The 9,623-nt window shown below is 39.5% G+C and overlaps 1 pseudogene; it reads right to left on the bottom strand.

Annotated features, from left to right (window-relative positions):
* Positions 1-520: 520 nt before the first annotated feature.
* Positions 521-1,510, bottom strand: LOC101699705 (olfactory receptor 5B3-like; annotated as a pseudogene).
* Between the last annotated feature and the right edge of the window lie 8,113 nt (positions 1,511-9,623).

Below are 9,623 nucleotides of genomic sequence, written 5' to 3'. Positions count from 1 at the left end.
GAGCCCTAAAGGTCAGAGGGAGAGAGAGAGAGAAAACTGGCCCCACAGTGAGGAGCACAGACCCTGTTTACTACTCCACTGCTTTAAGCACACGGCTCTTCTGGAAACACACTCACCGACACACAGTAACATCAATTTTTGGCTGTCTCTTAGCCAGCAAACCTCTTAACCCAGCCAAAAACACATAAAGTTAACTGCTACAAACAGCACATTATATTCAAGACTGGCAAAACCTACCACATCCTTGTGTTATTGTGAGACCACTGAGGACATTTCTTCTATTTATGGGAATCTTTGAGCCTGTTGTGCACATATTCACATTAACACGAGGCATGGAAAAAACACTGTATAGTGTGTGGATATATCAATATCCTTAAGGATGGTTTAGACAGCAGAACCCACGCTACCTTTACTATTCACTCTGTATTTATTTCGGACACAGCATTTTTTTCATGTCAAACTTTTGCACAAGTGAGAGTATTATTGTCAGTGTTCACTTCAAATCAGAACCTGGGAAAGATCACAGAGGAAATTCTCCAGGGAAGGTGCATCCCACCAAGTTACAATCAAATATTACATCTTATTTGGCCTTGATTTTATGCTTGACTTTCAAGAATGCATTATTGACCTCCTTGTTCCGCAGGCTGTAGACCATAGGGTTCAGCATGGGGATGGCTATAGTGTAGAACACAGAAGAAATTTTATCAGTGTCCATGGAGTGACTGGATGTGGGCCGTAAGTACATGAAGATATTAGTGCCATAGAAGATGGAGACAGCGGTGAAGTGGGAGGCACAGGTAGACAAAGCTTTGTGATGTCCTGCAGCTGAGTGCATTCTTAGAATGGTAAGAAAAATGAAGAAGTAGGATGTTGAAATAACAAGGAAGGCAAAAAAGATATGAAAGCTCACCAGATAAACAAGAACCAGCTCACTAACTTGTTTGTCAGAGCAGGAGAGAGCCATGACTGCTGGAATATCACAGAAAAAATGATGGACTATGTTGGAGTTACAAAAGGACAGACTGAATGTGTCTCCAGTTTGAATGCAGGCATTCAGGAATGAGATGACATAGCAGCCTATGATGAGACCTACACACATATTTGTGGTCATAGTGGTGGTGTAGTGCAGGGGCTTGCACACTGCTGCATAGCGGTCATAGGCCATGGCAGCCAGGAGGTAATTTTCTGAACAAATGAGGGCTGCAAACAGGAACATCTGAACAGCACAGGCATTGTAGGAAATGACCTTGTTTCCTGTCAGGAGCCCACAAATGACTATGGGTGTGACAACTGAAGAAGAGCAAAAATCCACCAGGGACAAGTTACCCAGGAAATAGTACATGGGAGTGTGCAGACGAGGGTCCAGGAGGATCAGCAGGATCATCCCCAGGTTCCCAGCCACAGTGATGGTATAGATGAGGAGGAAGGTGATGAAGAGGGGAACCTGCAGGTGTGGGTCATCGGTCAGTCCCAGCAGGAGGAACTGGGTCAGCTTTGTCCTGTTCTCCATCAGTTCTGTCCAGAACCTCTACACATGCTGCAGCAAAGAGAAAGAAGAAAGAGAAATATAAAAAACTGAAAATGAAAGCAGAAAATATAGGCACCATATATATTTTGTTACTGTAAATTAATTTGTACTTGAAGATCATCCGCAGAAATTATTTTCTTGAAAATCAAGCTGATTTCATTAATTGTATGCACATTTACATGCTTTCAGATCTGCAGAATTTTAATGGATCATTTATGTAATTTTAAAAATTGTAAATTTATTAAAGTTAGATATAAAGAGTTTAATGATGCAAATGACTATGTGCATAAAGCTATCATCAAATTTGTTCCTACTGAACACAATAGTATCTGACATTCCCTGGTACTCACATATTAAAACATATAGGATGTAGAAATAACTAGGATGGCAGAAACCTGCAGATCCTCAGCTATCCATTCAGTGTCTTCTTCCAGCCACACTGCGATATTGTTTTGCTATGACATTGATGTAGATTATGGATCCCAGCAGGTTAGGAGATTCATCCACATTTGCACAGATGGTAAATGGCAGTGTCGATTGTGTGCCCATGCTAAAATTTAACCTATGCAGAGCAGTTTCCAATTTTTCAGGTCTTAAGACCCGGTTAAATTGAATTTAATTGAAATTATTGTTACTCATTTTAGTCTTTCATTCGAATTCAGTTCATCGGGAACTGACTCATTGGTCATGTGGTAATTTCATTTGGATCTAAAGCTAATAAAGAAAAAATCTAAAACAATAAAACAACATTTCTTTAATGGTAAAATGTTTCCATGACTTAACAAGTTTGGAATGAAACTGGAAATTTTTCTCCACAATCTCCTAATTGTTACCAGCAGCACATCACTTGTTGACTTTGATGTCGTTAACAGCATCAACTTTTGCTCAAGTTGAAGAGGAGTTTAACTCCTGACCCTCATGGCTCCTCTCTAGGCACAGGGGTGTGGTGAGGTCACCAGGGTGGAGCATGCTCCCTGGCTCAGAGGTTTCCAGGGAAGGAGGAAAAGCAGGTGCAGCAGAGCACAGAGTTTAGGCTCTGAAGGGACACAGGCTAGACCACACATTGACCACCCAGCAATTGTTAGTCCTCCAGGACCTACAGTGAACATGACATTGCCTTCTGCACAATAAACAGAGCAATGAGACTGACTCTCAGGCATTATTGTGAGAATTAAAAAGTAACTAAAGGACAGTGAAATGGGTGTAAAGTTCATCCTGGTGAGTGGCAGCTCTCATGTTATTACTAGGATGGAATAATGGCTTTGAAGAAGTTGTGACCCAGGTCTGTGACACTCAGGGCTTTGCTTGCAGGTGACCTTGAGTCTTAAGTTTCCCTCCCCAGTTACCGTTCCCCCCACAGAGGAGTCTGTGATTTTCTGTGCTCTCCAATGCTTCAGGGTCTCGATCTACTCCATGGATGTGATTGCATCTGCTGCAACTCTACATAGGACATCCTTTGTCAATACTGCTTCTATGAAATCCATATTTGAGTTCAGGAAGGCTCTGTTTCATTCATTACTGTCATCATACAGGAAATTTACAGAGCACAAACATTGAAAGTATCCAGCTCATTGGCCATGCTTATTTCACAAATATGTTTTAGCCAGAAGTTTCTGTTCTAAACATTTTATTTGAATTTCTTCTTGAGCAGTGACAGTATTTAAAAATAGTATAAATTGCAATCTTTGAAGAATATTTACCCAAATTTGACTGTTATTTCCTACCACATTTTTCAAGCATTTGGTAATTTAAACATATGAACCACCTCCATGAAGATATTATGTTCACCACACTTGTCACAAATGTCATTGTTCACATGTACTCTATTACATAACTGGCAGTATGCAGCTTATATAGAGATATGTTATGTGTAATATTCCCTAATTATCCATAAGAAAACCACGGAACAGAGAAGTCACATGATCCTGCGAGAGTCTGTAAGTAGTCAGAAAAATAGTCAGGATATGTGAGGTCAGATCATCTTCCAAGAAGAAGCAGTTTGGAGTATACTCATTTCTTTAAGGACCTTTTGCAATTTAAAGAAGAATCACCTCAGTATTCTGAGATCATGTTTGTGTTTGTGTTTGAAACTCCAAATGAGATATGGTGAAAAAGAGAAAGTCACTAATCATTCAAAGCACTATTTTTCTTAAATTTTATTCATATTTTGGGAGAAAGAAGCATTATTTGTCAGCTTAATCTCCAGACTGTCTATGAAAGACATTTATATCAAGGCTCATCTTTCCATTTCAAAATATTTCAGAAATATTTCTTTAATAAAATAATTCATCTTAGGTATAGTTATGCCCTGTATTTGTATAAATTATAGATCTGAGTAAAATGTTTATGGAATGGAAGAGCTTACCAGTTTACTAAATGAGGAGCAACAATCAGTACAGAATAGTCATATAAACTCATGAAAATATCCAGGGGATATTGCTCAACTCCTATGAGAGGAGCTCCCTCTGTCTAAAGGAATATTTTAATTTACCGACGTCTCTAAGGCAGAGAGGGAAAATGGGGAAGAGGACAATCACTTGGATCAAGTTCCATATGCACCATGAATCCCTCTGTCCCATTGGAAGAACAACACTCCCCTCATCTAGAAAATAAACATGATGTGGCTACTCTTCTCACATAAGTCACAGAAGTGCCTCTGAAAATAATAAGTCTCTGACTCACTTCTCCAAGAGCTTATCATTAAAAAGTCCATGAATATAACTTACTTAGAGGGATTTCTGTGGCCGTGGCTGTAGGCTCCCAGCCAGTCCTCAGGTCAGAAGCTCTCCTGCACTGATGACAGGGACTCTCTCTCGGATGGATCAGTGGCATGCAATAGAAGGCAGCAACACGTCTCTTCTCAACTGTTGTCAGCTCGAGTCCTATTGGAATCCCAGAGGCGTCTACATGGAGATCTAGAGACAATTATGAGCCACTGTGATCTCTGGAGATTTCCCCCTGGGGATACCTACAGCTCCTCATCCCAGTCTCTTAGGGAAGTAGACATTAAGCTGCTGCAGGGATCACGATGGCTACATTTTTAAATTAAATGGGTTTTACACTGATAAAGTAAAACATAAATCTTTCACATATTACAGAGGTACTGATGTGCATGTGTATATGTATACCTTCTCTGATGTTTAAGTTCTACCCATCTGCTTTTTCAAATACTTCTTGATTCCTTACAGTGAGATCTTTCAATATCTTACACCTTTCCACATTTTCTGTCTTTTAACACAGTAATATAGTTAGTGTTATTTTTAATTTTTGAAATTTGCATAAAAGTTATGTTTCTCAATATGTGTACAGTATTACAGCTTTTTAAATTTATCTTATGATTAGTCAAAACTGAGTTGATTTTATTTTCCTAGTTTTTATTCATTAATGGTTCTTTTAGTGTGATGAATTCCCTTTACAATTTCTTTTTAAAATTTTTTATTTTATAGTACCCATTTGCAGTATATGAATTTTCCACTCATCATGGAGTGCATGTAGGTGCATGTAGGTAACACAGCTTGTTTCTTTGTGACATCCCCATGCACTTCCCACCACTTCCCTCCCCAAGTCTCTAAATCCCCCTTTGTCCTTACTTCTGCTTATGTGATGGAGTACATTTAATGATTTGCATATGTTGAAATATATATATGCATCTCTGAGATGAAACCTACTTGATCATAATGTATGACCTCTTTGAAAATGTGTTGCATTTTAGTCACTAATAGTATTGGGGATTTTCCATCTATGTCCATTAAGCAGATTGGCCTGTAGTTTTCTTTTTTAATTGGGTCTTTTTCTGGTTTGGGGATCTGAGTGCTACTTGCTGCCATGAAAAAATTTGGATGTACTCTATTTCTTTCAATTTATTGAAGAGTTTAAGGATTATTGATGATATGACATCCTTAAATGTTAAATAGAATTCAGCAGTGCATCCCCCAGGTCCTGAGATTTTTCTTAGTTGGTGGGGTTTTATTACTATTTCAGTTTCACAACATGAATTCTCAGCATTTTTGTCCTCTTGGGTTAGCTTTGGTATTTCACATGTGTCTAGGAATCTGATCATTTCTTCATAATTTTCCAATTTATTGGAATACATTTTTTCATAGGAGTAACTATCTTTTGGATCTCAATAGTGTTTTCTGTTATTTTGCTTTTTCATTTTTCTCTGGAGTGAGGTGAATCTCTTCTCTCTCATAGGAAGTTTGGCTAAGAGTTTGTCTATTTTTTATTCTTTCACAGAGCAAGTCCTTTGCTTTGTAGATTCTTTGTATTGACTTTCAGTCTCCATTTCATTTCCCCCCTAATCTTTATTATTTTCTTCCTTAATTTTCATTTGGGTCAGGATTGTTTTTTCTCAAGTATCTTAGCATTCCTCATTAGGTTATTTATTTGAGATTTCTCTGTTTTACAAATGTGATAATTAATTACAACAAACTTCCCTCTGAAGAGTGCTTTCCATGTATCCCAAATTTTCTGATATGTTGTACTGTCATTAACTTCCAAGTTTTAAATTTTTTTTCTTGATTTCTTCTCTGACTCACTGTGTTCAGGAGTGTGCTACTACATTTCCAAGTGGCTCTCAATTTTCTGTGGTTTCTTTTGAGGTTGATTTCTATTTTCATTGTACAGTGATCTGTTAGTAAACATGGGCTGATTTCAATTTGTTTGTATATATTTAAACAAGTTTTGTGGACTAATAGGTGATCTATTTTAGAAAAAGCACCATGTACTGCAGAAAAGAATGTAGGCTCTATTGTAGTAGACTAAGATAATCTGTGGATATCTACTAAGTCCATATATTCAAGGGTGTGATTCAACTCTGATATTTCTTTATTGATTTTTTTGTTTAGTTGATCTCTTTGTGGAAGTGGATTGTTAAGTTCCCCTAGTATCATTGTGTTAGTACTTATTTGATTTTGTATGTTTAGTGGTAGTCATTATACGAAGATAAGTGCTCTAGTATTCAATGCACAAATATTTGGAAGCATTATCTCTACCCATTCAATTGTTACTTTAACTAGTACATAATGACCATTTCGTCCCTACTGAACAATTTTAGGTTGATGTTTACATTGTCTGAGATTAAAATTTAAAGTCTTGCTAGTTTCCACTGTTCTGATCCATGAAATATTGTTTCTGAGCCTTGATTTTCATCTATGAATATTTTTTTTGCATTAGATGTGTTTCTTGAATGCAGCAGACTGCTGGGTTTTGTGTTTGTTTTTTTTTATCCAGTCTCCCAATTTGTGTCTTTTGGCTTTAATATGAGAAATCCAACATGGCAGAATAGAAGAGGATCCTCCTCTGAGAGACTCAGAGAAGACCACCTAAAAACGTGGGTAATTGGAAGAGAGGGAGACACATACACCCTGCTGCAAAAAACAAAAATAAAAGAAAGCATTTGAAAGAAGAGATCTGTGGCTGAAATAAAACATAAGCACTGGAGTTTAAAAGAGGAAAAGAGATCTGGCAGAACCTCTGCCTCAGCCCTTGTTTCCTGTGGGATCAGCCATTTTTGAGAAGTTCCTAGCTAGCCCAAAGATCCCTAGCAATGCAGCAGAGTCAGGCCTATCAAGGGAAACTGGGAGTACCCAGGTCCTTCATCTCCAGTCTCCTCTCCAAATGCCGAGAACATTGCAGCCTGGTAGCGTTTTCCTCAGCCCACATAAAGAGGGAGTGACCCAGGATGGGAACTACTCCTTCCGCACCCACTTGTCTTCAGACAGATAGTTATCTGTGTGGGAGTCTACAGTACTGGATCCCATGCATACTCAAGCCAAAGCCTGCAGCCTGTAGTGTGTCCCATGCCAACTGGGACATTCATCTGGCCCACAGAGCTAACAGTAGTCCAGTTTGAGTCCGAACTCAGCACTCTGGGTTCACTTGAGCCTATACCCAGTTCTCACTGCCCTGCTCCACTTCAAGATTCACCAGAGACTTCATCTGACATGTAGCACTAGTGTCCAGACAACCTGGCCTTACACAGGGTGTTCCCAGCCTGTGTGAATCTCTACCTGGTTCACCTGGACTGCAGCAGCATCCCTTCAGCACCTAGGTACTCCACCTCCACTAAGCACACCAGAATATCCCCTCTACATACTGTCAGAACCCAGGCACAATTCCTGCCTCACACAGTAGGCCAGTTCTCTGCCCAGTTTAGCAGCAAGGGCTAAGGGTCTGCCTGTTTTGGCTGGTACTTTGGATGCCTATGAGACAGTACCCAGAGCCTTGCCACCTTGCTGGGCCTGCAGAAATCTCCCCATGTTTGACTCAGGTGGATTTAGTTCTCTGGGAGTGCTGGCTCCACAGGAGCCTCCACCTGGTGTTAGAGCCTGTCCCACAGCCACATTCACCTGAATACACATTGTGTAACCAGCCTTGGTCCCCAGCCAGCAAGAACCCATGACAGGAGCCTCAGAACCAAGGTCCCACACCTTTCCTGGTCCAACACCACAGCCTGAACAGCTTCGACAGACAGGAGACTGAGGACAGAGGTCCCTTAAACCGAGTAGCTGCCATCCACACTCACAGACTGTACAGAGGGCAAAGAGAAATGTGACTCATAAGATTAAAAACTGCTAGCCCTGGAAGCAATTCTGTAATCCCTTCTTTGCTCCTCTTCTGGTACATTTTGATTGTTTGCTGTAGTTTTTCTTCTGCCATCTTCATGACCCTATGGACATTCTCCTTCATGAGTGTCTTCTGCCTGCCTCCATGTTCTTGTTTGGTTCAAAATGTTTATGGTAATTTCCATCCTCTGAAAACCTTACAGTGAGTCCTCCTGCACCTTCTTTACCAGATCTGTCACTGTCTAACTTCTGACTCTGCATTAAAGTCAAAATGGCCATGAAAGGTAAAACCAAAGCAACCTGAGATCAAGAAACAATAAAAGTGAGTTCCTGAGAGAGAAGCCCCAGTGGTTTTACTAGTGAATTTACACAATCAAACGTTCTGTAATCAAATAAGACCATAACACAGAAGGAGCCAGCCAGGATTTTATTAGATCACTATCTTGCTGTCATCAATTGCTACAAACGTGGAGGTTACAGCAATGCGAACTGATTCCTTTACAGTTCTATGAACTGAAAGTCTGCAATCAATGGTCTGCCAGGCCCATGGACTCCAAAGGACTCCCTACCTCCTGCCTCCTCCACCTGTGAAATAGTAGTTAGTTGATATCATTTGCCCCTCAATGCATCATAGCTTTTAAGGAAAAAAAAGAAAAACAAGAGATTTGAGATGATCCATGTGATGATGGGATTTCCAGAAAATCATTTTGTCTGCAAGTAGGGAGTGGGAGAATGTAGGAAAAACCATTTGGGCAAATCCCCAAATGAGCATTGTCTCTTCAAATGCACAAAATGTTGATCCAGAAGGTTTCCTTCTATAGGATTTACTGTCACAACCAATGTTTCAAGGGCCCAACTTGTTTGCCCAATTAGTCATAAACCTCTATTTTCGTTTCATACAATTAACAAGTATTTATGGAGAGTCTATGGTGCAACAGAGACATTTTCAGCTACTGGTCATCATGTTATGAAAATCAGATAAAACCACTGGTCTTGTGGATTTTGCATTCTCTTTGGGGAAGGTAAATGAACAACACATAAGCATGTATAGTAGTGAAGGGTTGATAACAAGTGCAGAGTATGATTTATGAGTAGGAGACAGGGTGCTTGATGACAGGAGCCTGAGCAACTAAAGAAGATGGACAATGAAGGGCTCCATGATGGGATCCCATGGAGTCGGGATCCCATGGAGTCAGGCTCCTGAATGGAGTGAGAATGCACACATCAGGAAGAGCAAGTGCAAAGGGCCTGTGGTGTGAGTTTGGTTGCATTTGTAAGTAAATGGCAAAAAAAAATCAATGCAAAAGAAGACGGGAAAAACATGAGTGAGCAAGGGGAAATCCAACTAAACAAAAGTACCAAATACATAAGCATTACTATTTGGTGAGTTTGCAGAAAAAATATAAAATGTTATAAATTGCTAGATTTAACTTTTAAATTGAATGTGTAGTAATATAAAAATAAAAACGAGCATAATTCTATCATTTTCTTATCTTTTTTATCCTTTTGAAAATTAAAATATGAAAATG

Source organism: Heterocephalus glaber, unplaced genomic scaffold (genome assembly GCF_053883595.1).
Source record: "Heterocephalus glaber isolate CG9 unplaced genomic scaffold, H.glaber_assembly_v1.0 deba00001805, whole genome shotgun sequence".
NCBI classification, from domain to species: Eukaryota; Metazoa; Chordata; class Mammalia; order Rodentia; family Bathyergidae; genus Heterocephalus; species Heterocephalus glaber.
This window is presented reverse-complemented; position numbering and strand designations above follow the sequence as displayed.